The sequence below is a fragment of the Balaenoptera physalus genome, assembly GCF_965194825.1.
Source record: "Balaenoptera physalus genome assembly, chromosome: 5".
In the NCBI taxonomy this organism is placed as follows: domain Eukaryota; kingdom Metazoa; phylum Chordata; class Mammalia; order Artiodactyla; family Balaenopteridae; genus Balaenoptera; species Balaenoptera physalus.
In genome coordinates this window covers 91,779,948-91,806,147 of record NC_138884.1, presented here as the reverse complement: position 1 = coordinate 91,806,147, position 26,200 = coordinate 91,779,948, and the positions used below count along the sequence as shown (strand labels likewise).

The following is a 26,200-nucleotide window of genomic DNA, read 5'->3' as shown; positions in this document are numbered from 1 at the left end:
TTGCCTATTACTATGGATGGACTGCCTGGATTCCTACTGAAGGTCAACCACTCGACTAGCTCATTAGATGTCATCCTGCTTGCCCCTAAAGTGATTACTATGGCACTTCCCCATTTCATATCCTGCTTTATAGCGAGGTCTTCCCTCCCTATTAATAGCTCAGTTCCTTCAGCATTAAAACACTCTCTCATATACCCAACCTTAAAAACAAAAGCAAACAAACAAAACATTTCTGGACCCCACTCCTTGTTCCAGCTCTTAATTTCTCTACTGTAGGACTCTTTGACTCTTCTACACTAGATGTCTCCAATTCTGCAAACCTCCATTCTATTTTGAACATAACCTAGTTAGGTTTTCTCCATGACAGCTCTGTTATATCTTCTCTTTTCAAGGTTGTGATTATCCAGGGGATATTGCTTCATAGTAAACTTTCTTTACTGGGCATTCAGGGCATCAGATTAACCTCTTTTCTTCTAATCTCAATGACTGTTAATTTTCCCATGACTGAACTCTAAGTGCTGGAATGCCCTATGTCTTAGTACTGAGAACTTTTTCCTATTTTCATTCATATGGTTCAACTCTCATGGCTTTAAATTATTTATATACCCCTAATTACATATAATTTTTATCTCTAGGCCATATCTTTCTCCAGAATTATAGATTAACTCATCCCATTATTTGTAATATCTTGATTATATAATAGTTGTTTCAAACCTGGTATGTTGTAAGTGAATTGGTGACATTATCTCAAAAAATTGCATAGCCATGTAACCAGCAAATGGGCTAGCCTAGTATAAAAACAAATCTACAAAAAAAAAAAAAAAAGAAACAAATCTACAAAAGTTGACAAAGACAAAAATATTAGTATCAGTATGGCCATGGAAGCAGTTGTAGCACAAGGGATCCTATGTTATCTTCTTTCACTGCCTACCCAATTTCACTCATTTTTTGAGATTGTGACTGCTAATCATCCTGGCTCATCAGTAACAGCTTAGACTCCAAATGGAGCACAAGTGAGTAGGTCTGTATGGTTCAAGGAGTAAACTGTAACAGACCCTATTCATGTTCCACACTATATCCCATAAGCTTATCGGTGTTCATCTGTACTTGTAAAATAAGTAAGTTTTTAGCATGTCACCTTTCCCTTTCAAGAACCTGTGTGTCTCTTATTTTCTGTCAGAGAGCATTTTACAGCACAATATTGACTTCACAGCTGCCTTCAGATAAAATCCTTAAATATGGAGGACTTTCCTCCACCAATAAAAGATGGAAGTCATTAGGTTATACTCTAGCCTCCTCACTATTTAATGGAATGAATCTGAGATATGTCTCACAGAGTTTCTAAGAGTTCTAAATAGATTGAGTCTTGATTGATTGATTGTTGATATACATTTTTTTGTCTTTCTTCTTTTCTGTTTTACTTTGCCCATATTTCCCCTTTTATTTTCTGGTGTCTTCATCCAAATACACTGCCTGCATCCAAGTTCATGTTTCAGGTCCTGCTATGGAGGAAAACCTAAACTATGATAGGAGTCAATAAAAGACTGTTTGGAAAAAAAAAAAAAAAGTGATAATTATCCAGTTATGTGAAGGACAGCAAGGAGTCTGCAACTTGAGGAATGGGGAGTAAGATATTCTAGATAAAGTAAATAGTATATGGCAAATTAGAGAGCTGTAAAAAATAGTGTCCCAGGAATGGATGGAAGACAAGTGTGGCTTTATTGTAGTGATTGAGGGGGAGAGTGACAGGTGATTTTAGAGAATTAGCCAGAGGCCATAGTAACTGTTTTGGATTTTGAATTAAGTTAAATGGGAAATCATTATAGAATTATAAGCACAGGAGATAGATAAGAAAATATGATTCTGCCTGCTTTGCTGCAATAGACCAGGACAGGTTAGAATAGTGGGACATCGAAGGGTAGAAACTAGGGCATTAAAGAGTAGAAGATATAGAAAGCTATTTTAAGCTTAATTAGTAGTACTTACTCTTGGAATAAATGTAGATGTTGAAGAAGAAAGTAGTGTTCTAAAAGAGTAGAAGAAAAACAGACATTTCTCAATATAAAGATAACATTTATTGGTCTGTCTCTGGGGAAGGAAATTTAACAATACATTTAACATTAAAATACAGGTAGACTTTGACCCAGTAATTCTACTCAATAATTTTACATATAAGTTTCATACTTATAAATTTGTAAATTCATATATTTTTACTTTAAATATAGACTTTTAAAATACCATATGATATAATATGTATTGTATATATTTGTATATACTTATACAAATGCAAATATTATTTACACTTATATAAAGACATTGCTTACTAATTTATGCAATGATGCATGTACAAGGATAACCACTGAGATTTTGAAGAGCATAAGAAGAGAAACAAACACTATGTTCAAACTCCTACAGATTATGGGACATTTATAAAATGATATATTATTCAATCATTACAAAGGAAAAGGAAACTGATATATACTGATACATAAGAAATACAAAATTTATTACCTAAAAAAAGCAAAGGGTAGAAAGTTTATGTAGTTTGCTGCCATTAATATGATACCCTATATTGCCTTCACACTTAAAGTGCAAACTTGAATTTGTTTCTTAATTAAACAAATACTGACTGAATTTCTCTTTTTATTTTTAAACTTTTTTATTTTTATTTTTTTAACATCTTTATTGGAGTATAATTGCTTTACAATGGTGTGTTAGTTTCTGCTTTATAACAAAGTGTATCAGCTATACATATACATATATGCCCATATCTCCTCCCTCTTGCGTCTCCCTCCCACCCTCTCTAGCCCACCCCTCTAGATGGTCACAAAGCACCGAGCTGATCTCCCTGTGCTATGCAGCTGCTTCCCACTAGCTATCTGTTTTACATTTGGTAGTATATATAAGTATATGCCACTCTCTCACTTCATCCCAGCTTACCCTTCCCCCTCCCCCTGTCCTCAAGTCCATTCCCTACGTCTGCGTCTTTATTCCAGTCCTGCCCCTAGGTTCTTCATAACCATTTTTTTTTTTTAGATTCCATATACATGTGTTAGCATACGGTGTGTATTTTTCTCTTTCTGACTTACTTTACTCTGTATGACAGTCTCTAAGACCATCCACCTCACTACAAATACTCAATTTCATTTCTTTATATGGCTGAGTAATAATCCATTGTATATATGTGCCACATCTTCTTTATCCATTCATCTGTTGATGGACACTTAGGTTGCTTCCATGTCCTGGCTATTGTAAATAGAGCTGTAATGAACATTGTGGTACATGACTCTTTTTGAATTATGGTTTTCTCAGGCTATATGCCCAGTAGTTGGATTGCTGGGTCGTATGGTAGTTCTATTTTTAGTTTTCTAAGGAACCTCCATACTGTTCTCCATAGTGGCTGTATCAATTTACATTCCCACCAAGAGTGCAAGAGTGTTCCCTTTTCTCCACACCCTCTCCAGCATTTATTGTTTATACAATTTTTGATGATGGCCATTCTGACTAGTGTGAGGTGATACCTCATTGTAGTTTTGATTTGCATTTCTCTAATGATTAGTGATGTTGAGCATCCTTTCATGTGTTTGTTGGCAATTTGTATATCTTCTTTGGAGAAATGTCTATTTAGGTCTTCTGTCCATTTTTATATTAGGCTGTTTGGTTTTTGATATTTAGCTGCATAAGCTGCTTGTAAATTTTGGAGATGAAACCTTTGTCACTTGCTTCATTTGCAAATATTTTCTCCCATTCTGAGGGTTGTCATTTCATCTTGTTTATGGTTTCCTTTGCTGTGCAAAAGCTTTTAAGTTTTATTAGGTCCCATTTGTTTATTTTTGTTTTTATTTCCATTTCTCTAGGAGGTGGGTCCAAAAGGATCTTGCTGTGATTTATGTCATACAGTGTTCTGCCTATGTTTTCCTCTAAGAGCTTGATAGTGTCTGGCCTGACATTTAGGTCTCTAATCCATTTTGAGTTTATTTTTGTGTATGATGTTAGGGAGTGTTCTAATTTCATTCTTTTACATGTAGCTGTCCAGTTTTCCCAGCACCATTAATTGAAGAGACTGTCTTTTCTCCATTGTATATCCTTGCCTCCTTTGTCATAGATTGGTTGACCATAGGTGTGTGGGTTTATCTCTGGGCTTTCTATCCGGTTCCACTGATCTATATTTCTGTTTTGGTGCTAGGACCATACTGTCTTGATTACTGTAGCTTTGTAGTATAGTCTGAAGTCAGGGAGCCTGAGTCCTCCAGCTCTGTTTTTCTTTCTCAATATTGCTTTGGCTATTCGGGGTCTTTTGTGTTTCCATACAAATTGTGAGATTTTATGTTCTAGTTCTGTGAAAAATGCCCTTGGTAGTTTGATAGGGATTGCATTGAATCTGTAGATTGCTTTGGGTAGTATAGTTTTTTTCACAATGTTGATTCTTCCAATCCAAGAACATAGTATGTCTCTCCATCCGTTTGTATCATCTTTAATTTCTTTCATCATTGTCTTATAGTTTTCTGTATAGAGGTCTTTTATCTCCTTAGGTAGGCGTATTCCTAGGTATTTTATTCTTTTTGTTGCAATGGTAAATGGGAGTGTTTCCTTAAATTCTCTTTCAGATTTCTTGTCGTTAGTGTATAGGAATGCAATAGAGTTCTGTGCATTAATTTTGTATCCTGCCACTTTACCAAAATCATTGATTAGCTCTAGTAGTTTTCTGGTAGCATCTTTAGGATTCTCTATGTACAGTATCATGTCATTTGCAAACAGTGACAGTTTTACTTCTTCTTTTCCGATTTCGATTCCTTTTATTTCTTTTTCATCTCTGATTGCATCCAAAACTATGTTGAATGACAGTGGTGAGACTGGGAGACCTTGTCTTGTACCTGATCTTAGAGGAAATGGTTTCAGTTTTTCACCGCTGAGAACGATGTTGGCTGTGGGTTTGTCATATATGGCCTTTATTATGTTGGGGTAAGTTCCCTCTATGCCCACTTTCTTGAGGGTTTTTATCATAAGTGGGTGTTGAATTTTGTCAAAGCTTTTTCTGCATCTATTGAGATGATCGTATGGTTTTTATTCTTCAATTTGTTAATATGGTGTATCACATTGATTGATTTGTGTATATTGAAGAATCCTTGCATTCCTGGGATAAACCCCACTTGGTCATGATATATGATTCTTTTAATGTGCTGCTGAATTCTGTTAGCTAGTATTTTGTTGAGGGTTTTTGCATCTATGTTCATCAGTGATATTAGCCTGTAGTTTTCTTTTTTTTTGAAATCTGGTTTCTTTGTCTGGTTTTGGTATCAGGGTGATGGTGGCCTCGTAGAATGAGTTTCGGAGTGTTCCTCCCTCTGCTATATTTTGGAAGCGTTTGGGAAGGATAGGTGTTAGCTGTTCTCTAAATGTTTGATAGAATTTGCCTGTGAAGCCAGCTGGTCCTGGGCTTTTGTTTGCTGGAGGATGTTTAATCACAGTTTCAATTTCAGTGCTTGTGATTGGTCTGTTTATATTTTCTATTTCTTCCTGGTTCAGTCTCAGAAGGTTGTGCTTTTCTAAGGATTTGTCCATTTCTTCCAGGTTGTCCTTTTTATTTGCATATAGTTGCTTGTATTAATCTCTCATGATCCTTTGTATTTCTGCAGTGTCAGTTGTTACTTCTCCTTTTTCATTTCTAATTCTATTGATTTGAGTCTTCTCCCTTTTTTTCTTGATGAGTCTGGCTAGTGGTTTATCAATTTTGTTTATCTTCTCAATGAACCAGCTTTTAGTTTTGATTTTTTCTGATATGATCTTTATAATTTCTTTCCTTCTGCTAACTTCGGGGATTTTTTGTTCTTCTTTCTCTAATTGCTTTAGGTATAAGGTTAGGTGTTTATTTGAGTTGTTTCTTGTTTCTTGAGGTAGGGTTGTTTTGCTATACACTTCCCTCTTAGACCTGCTTTTGCTGCATCCCATAGGTTTTGGGTCATCGTGTATTCATTGTCATTTGTTTCTAGGTATTTTTTGATTTCCTCTTTGATTTCTTCAGTGATCTCTTGGTTATTTAGTAGTGTATTGTTTAGCCTCCATGTGTTTGTATTTTTAACAGGTTTTTTCCTCTAACTGATATCTGGTCTTATAGCTTTCTGGTCGGAAAAGATACTTGATACGATTTCAATTGTCTTAAATTTACCAAGGCTTGATTTGTGACCCAAGACATGATCTATCATGGAGAATATTCCATGAGCACTTGAGAAGAAAATGTATTCTGTTGTTTTTGGATGGAATATCCTATAAATATCAATTAACTCCATCTTGTTTAAATTGTCATTTAAAGCTTGTGTTTCCTTATTTATTTTCATTTTGGTTGATCTGTCCATTGGTGACAGTGGGGTGTTAAAATCCCATGCTATGATTTGTTACTGTCAGTTTCCCCTTTTATGGCTGTTCGTATTTGCCTTATATATTTAGGTGCTTCTGTGTTGAGTGCATAAATATTTACAGTTGTGATATCTTCTTCTTGGATTGATCCCTTGATCATTATGTAGGTAGTGTCCTTCTTTGTCTCTTGTAATAGTCTTTATTTTCAAGTCTATTTTGTGTGATATGAGAATTGCCACTCCTTTTGGTTTGCTTTCTTTTGATTTCCTTTTGCATGGAATATATTTTTCCATCCCCTCACTTTCAGTCTGTATGTGTCCCTAGGTCTGAAGTGGGTCTCTTGTAGACAGCATATATACAGGTCTTGTTTTTGTATCCATTCATCCAGTCTGTGTCTTTTGGTGGGAGCATTTAATCCATTTACATTTAAGGTAGTTATCTATATGTATGTTCCTATTACCATTTTCTTAATTGTTTTGGGTTTGTTATTGTAAGTCTTTTCCTTCTCTTGTGTTTGCTGCCTAGAGAAGTTCTTTTAGCATTTGTTGTAGAGCTGGTTTGGTGGTGCTGAATTCTCTTAGCTTTTGCTTGTCTGTGAAGGTTTTAATTTCTCTGTCAAATCTGAATGAGATCCTTGCTGGGTAGAGTAGTCTTGGTTGTGGGTTTTTCCCTTTCATCACTTTAAATATGTCTTACTACTCCCTTCTGGTTTGTAGAGTTTCTGCTGAAAGATCAGCTGTTAACCTTATGGGGATTCCCTTGTATGTTGTTTGTTGTTTTTCCCTTGCTGCTTTTAATATTTTTTCTTTGTATTTAATTTTTGATAGTGTGATTAGTATATTTCTTGGCATGTTTCTCCTTGTATTTATCCTGTATGGAACTCCCTGGGCTTCCTGGACTTGACTATTTCCTTTCCCATATTAGGGAAGTTTTCAACTATAGTCTCTTCAAATATTTTCTCAGTCCCTTTTGTTTAATCTTCTTGTTCTGGGACCCCTATAATTCGAAGCTTGGTGTGTTTAATGTTGTCCCAGAGGTCTCTGTGACTGTCCTCAATTCTTTTCACTCTTTTTTCTTTATTGTGCTCTGCAGTAGTTATTTCCACTATTTTATTTTCCAGGTCGCTTATCCGTTCTTCTGCCTCAGTTATTCTGCTATTGATTCCTTGTAGAGAATTTTCAATTTCATTTATTGTGTTGTTCATCATTGTTTGTTTGCTGTTTAGTTCTTCTAAATCTTTGTTAAACGTTTCTTGTATTTTCTCCATTGTATTTCCAAGATTTTATATCATCTTTACTATCATTATTCTGAATTCTTTTTCAGGTAGATTGCCTATTTCCTCTTCATTTTTTTGGTATGGTGGGTTTTTACCTTGCTGCTTTATCTGCTGTGTGTTTCTCTGTGTTCTTATTTTGTTTAACTTACTGTGTTTGGGATCTCCTTTTCGCAGGCTGCAGGTTTGTAGTTCCTGTTGTTTTTGGTGTCTGCCCCCAGTGGCTAAAGTTGGTTCAGTGGGTTGTGTAGGCTTCCCGGTGGAGGGGACTAGTGCCTGATTTCTGGTGAATGAGGCAGGATCTTGTCTTTCTGGTGGGCAGGACCGCATCCAGTGGTGTGTTTTGGGGTGTCTGTGACCTTTGTATGATTTTAGGCAGCCTCTCTGCTAGTGGGTGGGGTTGTGTTCCTGTCTTGCTAATTGTTTGGCATAGTGTGTCCAGCACTGGAGCTTGCTGGTTGTTGAGTGGAGCTAGGTCTTAGCGTTGAGATGGAGATCTCTGGGAAAGCTTTCACCGTTTGATATTACGTGGAGCTGGGAGGTCCCTGGTGGACCAATGCCCTGAATTCAGCTCTCTCACCTCAGAGGCACAGGCCTGTCACCCGGCTGGTACACTAAGACCCTGTCAGCCACACGGCTCAGAAGAAAACGGAGAAAAAAAGAAAAAAAGAAAGAAAAAAGAAATAAAAAGAAATGAAGTTATTAAAATAGAAAAATTAAAAATTAAAAAGTAATTAAAAAAGAAAAAAGACAGCAACCCAACCAAAAAACAAATCCACCAGTAAATACAAGCACTAAAAACTATATTAAAAACAAAACAAAAAAAGGAAAAACGGACAGACAGAACCCTAGGACAAATGGTAAAAGCAAAGCTATGCAGACAAAATCACACAAAGAAGCATACACATATACACTCAGAAAAAGAGAAAAAGGAAAAAAAAATATGTATATTTAAAATAAAAAAAGGAAGAGAGCAACCAAATCAATAAACAAATCTACCAATGATAATAATCTCTAAATACTAAACTAAGATAAACATAAAACCAGAAACCAGTGAGTCACATACTGCAAACCCCAAGTCTACAGTTGCTCCCAAAGTCCACCACCTCAATTTTGGGATGATTCATTGCCTATTCACATATTCCAGAGATGCGCAGGGTACATCAGGTTGATTGTGGAGATTTAATCTGCTGCTCTTGAGGCTGCTGGGAGAAATTTCCCTTTCTCTTCTTTGTTCACATAGCTCCTGGGGTTCAGCTTTGGATTGGCCCCGCCTCTGCATGTAGGTTGCCTGAGGGCGTCTGTTCCCACCCAGACAGGATGGGGTTAAAGGAGAAGCTTATTAGGGGGCTCTGGCTCACTCAGGTTGGTGGGAGGGAGGGGTACGGAATGTGGGGTGAGCCTGTGGCGGTAGAGGCTGGCGCAACATTGCAACAGCCTGAGGTGTGCCGTGCATTCTCCCAGGGAAATTGTCCCTGGATCACGGGATCCTGGCAGTGGCGGGCTGCACAGGCTCCCGGGGTGGGGTTTGGAGAGTGACCTGTGCTTGCACACAGGCTTCTTGGTGGTTGCAGCAGCAGCCTTAGCGTTTCATGCCCATCTCTGGTGTCCATGCTGATAGCCGCGGCTCATGCTCGTCTCTGGAGCTCATTTAGGCGGTGCTCTGAATGCCCTCTCCTTGCGCAGCCCGAAACAATGGTCTCTTGCCTCTTAGACAGTTCCAGACTTTTTCCCCGGACTCCCTCCTGGCTTGCTGTGGCGCACTAGCCCCCTTCAGGCTGTGTTCATACAGCCAACCCCAGTCCTCTCTCTGGGATCTGACCTCCGAAGCTGAAGCATCAGCTCCCAGCCCCCACCCATCCCAGCGGGTGAGCTTACAAGCCTCTCAGGCTGGTGAGTGCTGGTTGGCACCTATCTTCTGTGCAGGTATCTCTCCGCTTTGCCCTCTGCACCCCTGTTGCTGTGCTCTCCTTCGTGGCTCTGAAGCTTCCACCCCCCCACCCCCCACCCCCGTCTCCACCAGTGAAGGGGCTCCTAGTGTGTGGAAGCCTTTCTTCCTTCACAGCTCCCTCCCACTGGTGCAGGTCCCGTCCCTATTCTTTTGTCTCTGTTTTTTCTTTTTTCTTTTGCCCTGCCCAGGTATGTGGGGAGTTTGTTGCCTTTTGGGAAGTCTGAGGTCTTCTGCCAGCGTTCAGTAGGTGTTCTGTAGGAGTTGTTCCACATGTAGATGTATTTCTAATGTATTTTTTGGGAGGAAGGTGATCTCCACGTCTTACTCCTCTGCCATCTTGAAGGTCTGAGCTTCTCTTTTTATAAGAATTCTAGAATCAAGGAATAGAGCAATGAAAAGGGTACCAGATTATAGTTTATAATTTTATAAATATTAACTTTATAGGTGTTAAAAGCATTGAGTCTGGTTCCAGTTCTCTTTTAACTTTAAAATGAATTTTAAGATTGTCAAGTCTTCAGAATTGTGACTCCCATCGTTATGGTTGTTACCTATGGGATTTTGTTAATTCCTCTGCCTTCACTGTCTTAGGTTTCCTTTAATTTGCATTTCCTATCAACCACAATAGTCAGCTCTTTTTGATATCCATAGGCAGTATTCACATGACACTTCTGGGCACGTTTTAATTTTGTTGTCAAAAAGTTATTTACATTCCTCTTCTTAGAAGCAATATCAAACTGCTATTTATTAGTGGATAGGAAAAAATATTTAAGAATAAATGAATTGCTGTTTTTGACAACAATTAAAAAAAAAAACTACTTCCAATGAGAATTTAGGGAAACAGACATGTTTTCTACATTGTAGCTTGGTGTGCGAATTACTAAAGTATTTTGGAACATAAACTAGAAATTTCTACAGAAGTTGAAAAATACACAAAACCTTTCAAATAATCTCTCCTGTGGCGATAATTTCTATAGAAATAAAAGCATTGGGAAACAAGAATATATGGACAATTATTTTGATTGCAGCATGGATTGTGGTAGCATGAAACTGTGAACAACTTAAATATCAATATAGGAATGGTTAATGTCTATTCATACTTCAGTATATGTTCATCAATTAAAAAGAGTGAGTCAGATCCACATCTTTTGGCCTTAAGAGAATGTGAAATTTTAAGTGATGGTAGTGTGGGGGATATGTACAAGTGATTACATTGTTGTGGGAATAAACACTAGTAATATAGTATTTCAGTGATTCAAAGTCATTTTTTTTTTTTAGCATCATAGGCATGCATCTTATAATGTGACAAGAAAACAAGTAAATTTAATTTTTAAACTTTTTTTTTTTAGTGTTAAACTTAAGAAAAACTTTTACAATCAATATCTTCTTAAATCCAGTGACATATGGCAATAATAACTAATATTTATTGAACACTTACATGCATAATTCCACATATATAATTTCACACGTACAACATTCTTGCAAAGGCAAATATAGTGTCAACTTAAAGAAAAACACACAACATAAGAGTCGTGAGTTTAAGTTTTATTCAGGGTCTTACTGAGTACCGGTAAGACAGCCCAGAAGATAGCTCTAAGGAACTGTTCCAAAGCGGTAAGAGAGGAGCCAGTTTATATATGATTTTTTTGGCTGGAAAATACGTGTAGTCAAGCACACATTTTGGTAAAAAGATTACTGTTAATCACAAAGAACAGATATTTCAAGTTAATAATTTTAGTGCTTTTCTATGTATGGGAAGATACAAGAATCTGGGGTCATTAAAATTCTTTCTGAGATAGGCATCTAACAACTATCTAGGGGTCCATTTATCTAAAGCATAGAGTGCCTCATCCTGCTTTGTTTTGTTTTCTTTTGTTTTCATCTTGAATTCCTCTCAGGGCACTATTGGTGGACATGGGTGGCTGTGGTGGGTTGTGGTTTAGCCCTTGCATAACTGGGTGATGAGCAACATTCTTTGTTCTTTGTTCACAATAGAGACAAAAACAGATTAGTGATTGCCAGAGATTTTGGGTGGGGAAGTGTTGGCTACTAACGTACTTGAGGGATATTTGGGGGGTGACAAAACTGTTTTATATCTTGATTGTGGTGGTGCTTACCACCCATGTGCATTTTTCAAGACTTGTAAAACACTACATTGAAAGGAGTGACATTTATTGTCTGTAAATATACCTTAATTTAAAAACGCAAAAATCTTAAGTGTTAGGTAGAAGGTCAAATGACATATCTGCCCTTTCAAGAATGACTATAATATTCATTTAAAAAGAAGTTTATGATGTGGGGGAGGAAAAATAACTTTTCTACTGTTCTATGTTCTTTACTGAGACACCTCTGTAATAAAAAGATAGATTAACAGGAGAGAAACAAACAAAAGCTTAATAAATAACATGCATACCTCCTGTATCCATGGGAGATACCCAAGAAAACTGAGTAACTTTTGGAAAGGGCCCAAGCCACCACTTTAAATAGCATCTCCATCTAAAGACAAAGGATGTTGGGGGCAGGCAAGGCCAGTTATGGGAGGTTATCAAGGAAAGCACAGTAAACAAGGCTAAGGTTGTTATACAGATTTGTCTTGGCCTTTTCTTTCTGGTACAGAGAGGGAACAACCTTACAGATGGAGATTTCTTTTATCATTATAAATGTCTCTCACAAAAGGGTAACTTCTCAGTTTTCAGAGGTTCTCCTGTGTCTGATATTTATTAAAAATAATCAACCTAAAATAATCAATATGCCAAAGAGGCATATTTTCAGTGGTATATTTTGTTCCCCTTCAAAAATGTGTTTGCATATGATTTGAAGTTTCTATAAACATAAAAAGTATGTATAGATCTATGTATAGCTCTTAATATTGATTACCTTTAGGCAACAGAGGGTGAAGAATGAAGGTGGTTTAGAGGGAACTGATAAACTTGTGTGCATATTTGTGAGAGAAAGAGAGAGAGAGGGGTGGGGAGACGTGTTTATTCACTCTTTTCATTGAATGCTTATTAAACATTTATAATATTTGATGATACAGTTAATCCCCCAGCATAACTGTCATCTCAGTGATGACTGGGATTTTAGTCTGTTCTCTTCACTGTGATCTCTAGCTCATAGAATGGTGCCTGGCACATAGTATATGCTTAATTAATCTTTCTTAAATAGAATGATTCATTAATTAATATAAAATGTTAAGACTCCAGTTCATGCATGATATGATATACTCATTTGTAGAGATTTTACCTCTAACAGGTAATGTTTATGTCTGGTATTTCCTGGGTGGATAGAATTGAAAACATTATACAGGCTGATTATGAGTATTATTGGTTAGGAAGAGAAATGTATTGTCTAACAGATGTGACTTTTAGCCCTGGCTTACCACTTCCTAGATAAGTGCCTCTAGGATTATTGTCTAAGTACTTTCAGTCTCATTTTTCTTGCACGTAGGTTTATCTTTTAAGACTAAATATTTGACAACTATAAACATAATTTAATAATTTACCTTATTTTCATTATTAAAGTTTAGGTAAGTTTTAGTACCTCATATTTTAATTACATGGCAAAATGTGGATAGTGTGTATATTTTAGAGATGATTTGTATATAATTCGCCATGAAAGCTGAGGAAAATATATAAATTTTAAGATTATATCCAGTTTTATTATTCTCTGATTTTTTTCTTCCTACTTGCTTTTCTTTCTCTTCCTCCTTTTCTTCCTTTGTTCTTTTCTTTCTTTCTCTTCTTTTTCATTCAGCTGTGTTCCAAGTACAATGCAGTTACCGGACATATCTTATTGAACACATTAAACAAAGTCCCCACCCTTATGGACTTTAAGCTCAAACAGATTTATTCAGTTATCCATTCAACAGGTATTGAACTGAATGCCTACTTTGTGCTAGACATAATGCCAAGTGTTATTAGTCTGCTTGCTATAAAATAGAATGATTGGCAGCACCTCTGCCCTCTCCAGGTTTATACTTCTGTGTGACAAGGAATAGAGCACATTGAGTAAACAATGAAACATACCCATGTATATTTCCAAACCATGATGAACATTAAGAAGGGAAAATACAGGGAGCTATGAGATATTAAATACCAAGCCATAATTTAGTTTCAAGGGAATTTAGATTGCCTTAGTATGTATGTATGACTACTTTCATTTCTTAACAATGAGATAAAAATTATATTTTATATGCTTCTTCAGTGCAAAGAAAGGGTCCATTTAATTTTCATCCTAAAACTGTCTAGCGTAGCATAACTATGGGCACATTAGAGCGGTTAACAAATGACCTGAAGATGGTAAGGATATTACATATCAACAAGATCCATCATGCCTTTCATATTGTGTCTATAATATCATTTAAATTTCCCAACAGGGTCAGATTTATTATGAGACAGATACAGTATTACATTTTTTATCATCATGGTGTTTTGTGAGGCTAAAAAATGTACACATACATTTTTGGAAAGTGACAGAAACAAACAATCAAAAATCATCTTGAGAATTAAAATCATACCATGTTCTAGATCACTAGATGACATTCTCTTACCTAGGTCACTAAAAATAGCTGCAGTTAAGTACTTTTTTCTATTTCAATTAATTAAATCTTGTTTTTATCTGTCTATTGTTAAAGAAAACCAGAACCAGGCAGTAGTTAGGCAGTAAAAACAAATTTTATTCAAGAACTATGACAATAGGAAAAAAGAGACTTCAGTATAGAACTGAGCTCAGTTCTGAATACAATACAATAAGAACAAGTGGGGATTTATCCCAAGGAAAATGTTTGAAGAGAGGGGTCCGTGGATAGAAAATTATAAAGTGGAGGCATTAAGGGTAGGGGAAATTCTTGCTAAACTGACCTAACAGGATTCTAGCTGAAGACATGCAAGGGTGGTCAGAGATCACCTGGAGAATGAGAAATCTGACAGATATTCTGGGTGATCAGATATCAAGGGTGGAGAATTCTCTCTAAACTGATTTAGCAGGATTCTTGCTAAAACTGGGCCATGCAGGCTGAGTTAGGAAAACTGAATTTTCCTGAGTAGGGACAAACCCAGTTCTTTCCTCCTTTGTCTTTCTTTTCTGTGTCTCTTTATTACTCTCACTCTCCTACCACGCTCACTCAGAACAATTCATTTCTGACACTTCTGGTCATGAAACATGTGGAGTGTTTTCCCCACAAGCAATTCTCTGCAACACTAGCTGCGTGTCCTACAATTCAACTCAATTCTGACACTATCTGGAGACAGTGTCAGATCTCACAGATTAAGGGCACAGTTCCACAAGATGACTCCCACTCCACTTCAGATGCCAACTGCAAGTAATAGGTCCCCAGGTTACCTACAACTTCTACAAATTGGGGTCTCCCACAACCCCCTCCTTGGGTTTGATTAATTTGCTAGAGCAGCTCAAAGAACTCAAGGCAACACTTACTTATGTTTACCAGTTTATTAAAGGATACAGATGAACGGCCAGATGAAGAGATACATAGGCTAATATGTGAGAGGGTCCTGAGCACAGGAGCTTCTGTCCCTGTGGAATTGGGGTGAATCACCCTCCCTGTGTTGATATGTTCAACAACCTGGAAGCTCTCTGAATCCCATACTATTGGGATTTTTATGGTGGCTTCATCATATAGGCATGATCGATCATAAACTCCATTTTCAGACTTTCTCCCTTCTTAAGAGAATGGGAAGTGAGACAGAAAATTCCAAGATTCTAATCATGGTTTGTGTTTTCCAGTGACTAGCCCTCATACAGGACCCACTGAGGAGCACATCAAAAGTTGCCTCATTAGAACAAAAGACACTCCTATCACCCAGAAAATTACAAGGGATTCAGGAGCTCTGTGCCAGACACCAGGGGCAGAGACCAATGTATATATATTATTATCTCGTGGGGGCCTAGCAAGGACAGACACTGAAGCCAAAGGTTGAAGGGTTCTTAAGAGGAGCCTGACTAAAGTTTAGTCAAGGAGAGTATCTTAGTCACTATATATCATTCCTGGGTTTGATGGCAATGCTTACTGATGTGCTTCCTAGAATAGGGATGGGAAACATCACAAATTACACATTTACACAAAGAAAAGTTGCACATGGTCACATTATCCTTTTATTTTAACTTAGTATTAAGTTTTCAGAATAGGGGCTAAAGAGATGCAATATTGTCTGTAGATCTCCTTACCATTTCTTAAGAAAGACATTGTCAGTGGGAGAGGTGTTATAGAAAGAACACAGATTGGCAAAGTTTTCAGAAACTAGGGAATGTTTGGAAGAATTAAAATGTTAATTCTACAAAACAAGACATTTTCACTAGTTCATAGTAGAAGCTTATTAACTATTTCCAGATTTAGTGTGTGAGGAAAAATGAATTACTAATATTCTACGTGAACCCAAAATGACTTCCTTATAGGAGATGAAGAAACGGAGTCAGGAATATAAAGTGCCTTTATTTAATCACCACAATCATCCTATAAAATAGGTGATGGTGTCCCCATTTGTACAAGAGAAATAGATTTCAGTCAAAGCAGTAAGAGTTTTCTGACAACTTTCTTTTCTTATACCTTAAATGTTGTTATTAATCTGGTTACCATGGCCTATATATATAAATATTAGCTACTTTGGTTTCTTTAAGAAAAAAATTGGGTCAAACTCCTGCAGATTTGTTTTATTCTATATTATATACATTGTCTTAACTAAGCCTTTAAAATATTTAAATGTGATATTTTCTCCTGTAAGTACAACTTAAACAAGGTCCTTGATATTAAATAATAGTCTTATTTCATTGTACATGCAGCAGATTTTCTCTGAGTATTCTCTTCTACTGATTACTTGACTTTAAATTTCTAATTTTTCAGCAGATCTCAAAAAGAATCCAGAGGGAAAGATAAAATAATATCATTATCAGTGACGTTATTGCAGATAGGGGGTATAGTTTCAAATGATCTATGCTTCTCTTAAAACTAAATTCCAACTTATGAAAAAGGAGATCATTTCCTTTATTCTAATAATATAGTGTATTTCCAGGAGAATCTATAGTCCCACAGTATAAATTTAGTATCATATGGTACCAATTTCAGATGGTATTGATTTACGATAGAAAAAAAAATGTTTGTGTGTATGTTTTGTTTGTTTAGCTGAGAGGGATTATTTCCAAACTGTTAGTTTAAATATCTTTTTTATAATTCAAAGGAAAAACTTATAATCTCACAAATGTGAATAATTTATCAAAGATTGTGTTTAGTAGCCTCATTGCATATTAAAACAACAGAAATGTATATTCTATAAATTGTCCTGATACCTCAGAAGTACAATTTATAGAATGAAAGGGAGAATAAGACACTACTGTCTTGGAAAAGAGCTTCATGGTACAGCCATCTTGAAGTCTTCTTACGGGGTTAATATAATGAGCTTTGTGTGGAAACTTTTTTATTGCATCTCAAAGGGTTTGTAAATAATAGAAATCTGAAGAGCTAATAAGAAATGACAAATGTATTATATTATATAAAGAAACACTAAAGAACAGTTTTTTTTCCCAATTATATACCAGCACTGAAAGGAAAAAGGAGCTATTGTCACAAGTTTTCTTTCAAATACAATAATATAAAACACTCCGTTTTAGCTAGTTAATTGCTGTCATGTCCTAGTGTAAAGAGAAATTGTTTAACATAAAGCAATGTGGACTTTCCACAAAATAACAACAGAAATCCTTGCTGAAATACCAGGCCACCTCTTATTAACTCACTCTTACAAGTGTGATTCTTAAAGACAAAGAAGTAATTTCACAAGCATCAATCCCAAGAGGTCATGTTTTGAAGGTTCAAATTATAGGAGATGATTGTTAAAATAATCAAAGGTGAAGGAAATTAGTTTATTTTTATGAAAGGAAATCTTCAAAGATAGATACATGCTGTTTTTGCTTATAGGAAATAAAAGCAAACTCTTTCACCCACATTCTATAGCAGTCAAGCAATTAAACCTATAGGTGCATGAAAATTTCCTCCTCCCTAGACCAGTCTCTGCTCTCCATGTGCCAATTTTCTGTCACAAAGATGATTCAGGAAAGCTGAGTGTAAAACACAATTTGAAATACAAATCTTTTTTATTTACCCATGATGATCATAAAAGACATATCACAGGATAGAGGAAAAAGATGGTTGAGATAGCAACTCCTCAAATATATGCTTGACCACAAACATCTTTAGGATATTAAGAGGAAAACAAAAAGTTAAACTGTCAAAACTAACTTGGGAAAGCTGGTTTAACTAAGCTAAGAAAAGTTTTTTTAGGACCTCTCGGATTTGTTGATATACAAGATTACAAAATTCCAGAAGTATAGTGGACAGTATTTTCTAACCTTTTGATATTTTGATTTAAGCAGATGATAAAAATGTAAAAACAGGCAAACAAATAAAATATTTCTTATATTTACCCAAATAATACTCTATTTTTATCATTATTTGATCCATCCTTAAAATTCTTCAAAACATATTCAAGTGGAATATCTAGCCACATCATCCTGGAATGTTCATTTACTCCCTCATTAATTCCACATACAATACATATCTGTAGATCATGTATCATATTGGAGTCCAGGGCAGATTTATTCACCAGGATTATAGCAGTGCGTGAGAAACATGTGCTCTTTGACTTTAGGAAGCAAACATTCTAGTGGGGAGAAACAGATATTAAACAAGGAAATGGTATATAAATGAGATAATCTCAGATTATGAAAGAAGTGCAAAGATGATTGCTAGGTGGAAAGTGAAGGTGGATGGGGAGAGGGGTTCTGCTGCATGCATTGTTTGAGAAAGACCTCTCTGAGGAGCCAAGAATGAGAAATATTTTGGTCTGAGAGCTCAGCGTGCATATTTGTGAGATTGGAAGTTTGCATTCACTGACATGTGCAAGTATCATGTTTTTGCAGTGCCCAACATCGAGTCCATTATTTAAGCATTAGGCAGAATTTGGCTACTATTAGAAACAAGGTAAACTGTGTGTGTGTGTGTGTTTCACTCGGTCAGGGGAATACAGACTGCTAGTTGTTTGTACTCTGAGTCCATTCAAACTACCTCTGTTAAGATGTCTAAGTTTCCTTTTTGTGGAATCCACCTTTTCTTTTTTAATCAGTTAAGTGCCTATTCGTTTAAAACTCACACATATGTAAAATACTGATGAACATGTCAGTTATATTCCTGTGGCCTTAAAGTCAGTCAGTAGGGTTGATTTGGTCCACCCCATTTAATTCATGTAAGAACAGGTTTTTCCTAAAATATGGACTCCTGCCTACCTGCATGGAAATACATTGTAGACCTTTATGAAAAATGCGAGTCATGTGTTGTAATTCCAGAACTAATTTATCAGACTTTCTGAGTATGGAACATGAAGAACTGGCTTGTTAAGAGGCTCCCCTAGTGGTATTTATTTATGCTAAATTTGAGAACCTTTGTCCTAAATGCCATGTGTCTGCCGTTCTATTTACTGCCACAGGTGAATGGTGATTTTAATTAATGATAAATGGGTCATTTGATTACCCTTTCCGCTAAACATGATTAACTGAAAGTAAAATCTAAAGCACTCATGTCCTCATTATGATTTTACTTTTCGTTTTTATTTATTTATAAACTTTATTAAAATCATAATGCCAATTGAATACTGATACTGCTATGGTCTGAATGTTTGTGTCCCTCTAAAAGTCATAGGTTGAAATGTTAACACCCAAAGATGATCGTATTAGGAGGTGCTTAAATCATGAGGGTGGAGCCCTTAAGAATGGGATTAGTGCCTTATAAAAAAGATCACACAGAGATCCTCTGCCCTGACAACAAAAAGTGCTGACTGTGAACCAGAAAGAGGGATTCTCACCAGAACCCAACCATGCTGGTGATTTGATCTTGGACTGGCCAGCCTCCAGAACTGTGAGAAATGAATTTCTTTTGTTTATAAGCTACTCAACCTGTGGCATATTGTTACAGCAATCTGAGTAGACTAAGAAAGATACACTTCCAAAGACATTCAACATTAAAAAATAGGACAATATATACAAAAAGTAACCTTTAAAGTACTGTTAATTTTCTAGTAAAATTCTGCTCTCCTTTCACACTGAAGAGAGCTTCAAGACATTGCTCCATATATCAGTTCCCCCTTTCCTACATTTGAAAGTTGGAGAGAGAAAAAGTATCCCACATAAGATATAGGTACATAGTACATGAGTCTTCTTGAGAATTTTATGCCAATATTTAATTAATTTAGGCCAATGCTACTCAATGTGTGGTACACACTGGTGCTTGTCTGTGAACAGTTTCTGGTCCACCAGGAGATAAGAAACTTGTGCTAGAAATATAAATCATCCAGTACTTTCTTCATCAAGAAAGTCATGTTACCCCCACCTCCACACCTCCCCCCTAAAAAAAGTTGGTGAAACTAACCAGTGTAGTATGTTTACTGCCAGAGTTGATTTACAGACTGGCTCAAGCCTCCCATCTCCTTAGAGACCAGTAATAACTAGCCAGTCAAGGACAAGCCTCTTTGAGTAACACTGATGGGAACTAACACATATGGGCAGTGCTCATTGAAATTCTTTGTCTTTGACACATTTGTGTTTATTTACACTGAATTGAAACATTCAATTGTGGAAAATTTTTATTTCACTTTCAATGGAAGATTTCTGGAAATTTCCAGGAAATATTTATTTTCTATTAAATGGGTTAAGCTCAAAATAAAATTATTTTCTGCAGATAGTTAATTTGAGTCTATAATCCTTCATTGTTAAATAGCCCATATAAATGCATAAAAGGAATTTAAAAGGAAATAATGAGTTTTTATTAAATATAACGTCACTTAATTGTTGACTTATAATTGAGAAAACATGAGGTTTAGCTTGTTTTATTTCCAGTGATGCTTATTACTTTCTGTTCATACATTCATAAATGTTTTGTGTTCTTTTAATAATTGAACAAGGAGAATGGTATTTACCTGGTTGCTGTGGTGAAAAAAAAAACTCATAGCACTAACCTCATGATTTAACTTGAGACATTAATCAACATTGATGAAAAAAATAAATTTGATGACATCTTCAGAATAGTTTACAAATTGACTTTTATTAATTATTGATTTCTTGAAATTGTTAGCATATAGCGTGCTATTTAAGAACCTGTTAACCACTGCAAAATTTAGGTTTAAATTCTAATTCTGCTATCTACTTGCTATTTGATCTTAAGCAAATAATATCTCAGATTGCACATTCTTTAAAATTCTTTGAAAATAAGAGTAAAGGCACTAACTGATAGTGTCCTTGGGTGGATCAAGGCATATAACAAAATTACTAACTCAGGGTTTGGCACATAGTAGGTGCTTGATACGTTGTTGGTGTATATATATATATATATATATATATATATATATATATATATACACACATAGTCTCGTCAATTTGTATCTCTACACACAGACAATAATGCATTCTTCCAGGAATGATACTAGTCACTGAAGGTATGGCTGAAAGGACATAGTATCGGTCCTCAAGAAGTCTGAGAGGGGTACAGTTTATAACTGAAATCCTGTAAAATAATGCCAATGCTAATTTTTTTTTTTTAAGTAATTTTATTTATTTTTTGGCGGCGTTGGGTCTTCATTGCTGCACGTAGGCTTTCTCTCTAGTTGTGGCGAGCAGGAGCTACTCTTCATTGTGGTGCACAGACTTCTCATTGTTGCAGAGCATGGGCTCTAGGCACACAGACTTCAGTATTTGTGGCATGAGGGCTCAGTAGTTGTGGCATACAGGCTTAGTTGCTCCATGGCACGTGGGATCTTCCCAGACCAAGGCTTGAACCTGTGTCCCTTGCATTGGCAGGCGGATTCTTAACCACTGTGCCACCAGGGAAGTCCGCAACTGCTAATCTTAGTACTGTTACAAGGAGTGGAACGATTTCATTTGCTAAAGTAAAAATTCTCATAACTGGCAAGATAAGTTTATTATTGTCCTTAAAACATGTCAGTACCATCTAAAGTAGTTACTGTTGTGGAAAACAATAAACATGACTATAAAAAGGAAAATAAAGGAAGAAAGAAAATTCAGGTTTGAAGAACCAAACAGAAAATCAAGCACCCTTGAGGCAATGTGTGGCAATATGTGGCCCAGTTCCTTGGCAATTTACCCCTTTTTAGGTCTAATTAATTGTTTTTATGCCAGCAATTCTGAATGTCTTTGGGAGCTAGTTGTATGGATATTTTAAGCTATAACTGTTGTCTTTAAGTGTTCCCAGTACTGATAACAAAGACTACTCCCTGTCCCAAAAATAAGTCAATACTAATCAGCAAAAGTAAAACAATATAGAAACACTCTTAAGTATTTTGTGTATTTTGGCATTCATTTCATGTTCTAGATCATTTTGTTCACCTTTAACTTGGTTGAACATTTTTGCCAGACTTAGATTCAAAAAAAAGAGAGACCAAGATATTACAAAGAAAATACCTATGTAGCGCTGACAGGTTTTCTTTATCTCTACCTCCTTGTGAATATAATATATTGTGTTTCTTGTTGCTATTGCTGATTAGTAGTTAAAGAAATTTGAACACTCAGGAGCCCAGTGATGAAAATGAATGTGGCTGCACATTAGTTTAGGCAGAGGTTTGAGGATGTAATTCATTTATGAACTAGTGAATTAATTCACGAGAATATGGATGTGGTTATGGATTAAGGTTCTTTGCTCTCTAATCTTTGCTTAGAAAATGTATAGTTTAGAGGTTTTAGCCAGCCGGTAATGAAGACCATTAAATGGAAGCCAGATTGGCTTCTTTCTTTACTCACACAATCACCTCGAAGCCAAATGTGAGGACTACATTCTACCTGTCAAAATCAATATGCTTTTGAGGACAAATATATTTCATAGAAAAATTTTAAGCTTATTCCAGACAATCTTCCTGTTTACTTTTTTTTTTTCCTGTTTACTTTTAAGGCCAAGCATTTTCTTTATTAAGTAAGCAATAATGTAACTATGAATCTGTGATTACGGAATAAAATCCTGAAGAATATTAATGAAAATGTGATGCAAAAGTCTCAAGTTTTAGAAACTAATAACTACATATATACAGACACCCCAGAATATAGTCATTCATTTGAGACTGCTGCTGCTGAAGCCCTTCTTTCAAAGATGTTGAAAAGATAAACTTAATTTCTTTTACCAAAGATATTAATTAGGGTCAGAAATGCTCAAAATCCCAAAGACGTTTAAACCTTGAAGAGTTGTCTTTAAAGTCTTGCATATTTTTAAGAGAAAGAGAGTAAAGCAGTTAAGGGGAGGCTGAGATCATTTGATGAGATAAAATGTGTTTCTTGCACAGTTTAGATTATCAGCTGGTTTGAGTTTCAGTTTCCATTCCCAGTCTGATATCCATAATCATTGCTGGGGAATGTTTCATTGGCCAGGAACACCCACAGACAGTAAGTAGAAGATAGAGAAGTGCCATTCCTTGTGTCCTTAAAAGCCTTAACTGGGTTCTCTCCATCCTGAAGTCTAGCATGAAGAGGGTGGCCTTGTAATTGACATCGTTAAATATGAAAAACCCTGAAAGTAATAAAATAAATAAATCCAAGCAATCAATCATAGGGATTCAAATTTAAAGTTCTAATCTTGTAGCTTCTTAAGACCACTATAACAATGCCCAAGAATTAACAGGTAAAGTAATCTCTCTTCTTACTTTCACAGAACTTAAGCTGTACTTTTTTAGTGACCCCTTTACTGGTTTTGTTGGCATGAATTATTTATTTATGAATGTGTTCCATGTATTCAGTGAGTCAGAGAGTTCCTGGAGGACTGGCATCAGTTCTACATCCCTCTCACAGTCCTTTGCACCGGGAAATTATTAAATAAACATTTTATGATTAATGAATAAAGAATGGAGCAGTACATTAACAAACTAAGGGCAGCTGAGCTACAAAATTACTCTCATTAAGCTGGTGTTAGAACCTGATTTAGGAAAAACACAATAGATTTGTTTTAGTGGAGAGAAGGTTGGCAAGTGGAAGCTTGGGGGCATTTCAGCTGTAGAGGTTTGTGCTGGTGAAAGGCAGAATGAGGGCTCCCATTGCCTGGGGAGGCTGTTGAGGAAGTGATCATTGGAAAGAAGAGTAGGGGAAAGGGAAAACAATGAAACTACTTCACTTATTTTACTATTTTTCTTAGACTTGGCTCTGAAAATGGATTTCAAAAATGGAAGAAACACCCTGATTGGTATATTTATAGTTATAATAATAATAAAAATAATGATATTTATTATCCATTAAACAGTGAGCACATTTGCCTAAGAACATACTTAAGATAGTTTTCTTTTTGCTTGCATTAGAATGCATAGGGATATGTGATCATTTTCATTATCTTATGAGTTTCTTCTCCTTTAATATGGTGCATGTGAAACCTCATATGATAAGGAGACAGCAGAGCTTAGTGGTAAAGAGAGTGGAGTCTAAATTTAGAATACCTGAGGTTCATCATTATTAGCTGAATGACAGGACCAATGCACAGCATATGACTTCACAATTGAGGTAATATATGTAGAACAGTAAGGATTAGACTTGGAGCCAGACAGTTGAACCAGCTTCCCCAAAGGCACTTGGATGAGAGGAAGAAGGGTGGATGCTCACCCCAAATGTTAAGAGAGAGTAAAGAAAAGACAAATGTTGGATAGGCAACCAAGAGTGTACAATACATTCTGCCTCTGACTTCTCAGCAGGGTAGGACACTAATCATAACAGGAATTAACCCCTCACTTAACCAGCAGAATCACTTACCTTCTGGCTTTCCACCCTAGCTTACCACATGATAAAGCAAAATGTTACAAGTAGAAGTGATAGAATATTAGGAGAGAGAAAAACTGTGACCAGCAGGTATTAAGGCTAGTATTTAAATGCAATTATTACAACGTTTATTAAGCAATGATTAAATAGACATCAAAATGTGAGAAATCAAATGGAAGTTAATAAAGTAACACCCAAGTTCAGATTAAAACTAGAAATGAGGATTCATTTGCAAAGCAGCAGGATATACAAGTTGAAAGCACAGGCTTAGGAAACAGACTGCACGGGATTCATATACTGCATCTTCCTTTGATTAGTTATATCACTTCTCTGTACCTACACTTTTTCTTCTGTAAAACAAGGATAATATTAACATACACTACATGTGGTGGTTGTGAAGAGTAAATGGGATAATCCAGGTTGAAGTGTCTGACCCCAAATAAATGACCAATTAAATATTTTTTTGTAGTGCCACATAAAATCATTTCTTCTTGACCTGGCCTTGGAAATGCATCTACTTAGAAATGCATATTTGTGTCTCTTCTCCATAGTATCAGAGGTATAAAATGATAGATCCAATTATAACAACTAAGAAACTTATGTTGTAATGAACAGTGCCATTTATATTCCAGCTGTGAAACTTCATGAATGCAAATGAAGTCAATGTGACATTATTTGACTAGAACAGATATTTAATTTTTATATAAATCTGTGGCTCTCAGATAATATTTGGGTGTTTAGATACATAAAATCATGTTCTACCACATTACAGTATTAAGCAAACCCTGTTGTACTTGTTAATTAAAGCCTTGAAAATGTTAACACCAGACAGTTTGTGTCAGAAAACAATGAACATAGCTAATTAAAATTTAAGAGCAATATTTGCATGATGGTTTTCATAGGAAACATGTTTATATTTAACTTATGAAGAGGATTGATCATTCAACTAGAATGCTGTGGTGTGGCCTGAACAGTTGTTTACAGTTGACGTGTTCTGAGTGGTTGGTGTCTTTATGGACTCTGTTTATGTGTTCTGAATTCAATCAAGATGTTCAAAATTCCCAATTAATTTTATAACAAAAATATATCTGACACAAGTGTTAATGTAAGAATGTGACCAATTTTCCTTTTTTATTTTAATTTCTAGTAGTAATTTCTTCCCTAAATGATCTACTCATTGAGGATATTTAGACATTCACATGGGATATGTCTTCTACTAGAGAGTGATATGATAATATTGAATGGTGCCAAAAGTCTATTTTGTTTTCACATTTAAATTTTATTTGACAGTTTTGGGGAAGTTTAACCTCTTTGATTTAGATTAAAAGCTGAAAATTCTTATTTTATTCTAGATTTCATCAGTTTTAAAGTGATGTAACATAGTAAAAACTACAAAAGTATTTTGAAAAACAAAACTGCTTAAAATCATATTGAATATTGTGTAAATTTTAACCCCTTGGCAAGTGGAACCAAATCATCTCTGTTACCTACTTATTGTCAATGTGCAAAGAAAAAAAAATTCTTTAATTTTTGTTTTATACTTATGTTTGAATATAATGGAATTTATACTTGTCAAACATTTAATGCTAGCATACTAGCATAAGAAGACTTCTCTTATATATTTTTTTTCTCATATATTTTTGAGGCAAATTCATTGTCAAATTTTTTGCATATTATTTTACTATGAAAATTATATGTAAATGTGAAATAAGAAAATAATAAGATATTATCCTCATTCATCAATAATAATACAAGTAAAATTCTAATGATAAGAATAAAATCGATAATAGTTTGGGACACAATGTGTGCCAGACCTCATCTTAAGCATGTAA

The 26,200-nt window shown here is 35.6% G+C and overlaps 1 long non-coding RNA gene across 1 annotated transcript in view; it reads right to left on the bottom strand.

Annotated features, from left to right (window-relative positions):
* The window catches only part of LOC309662153, a 303,043-nt gene that overhangs the window by 259,424 nt on the left and 17,419 nt on the right, over positions 1 to 26,200 (bottom strand). The gene's annotated exons all lie outside the window — the stretch shown is intronic.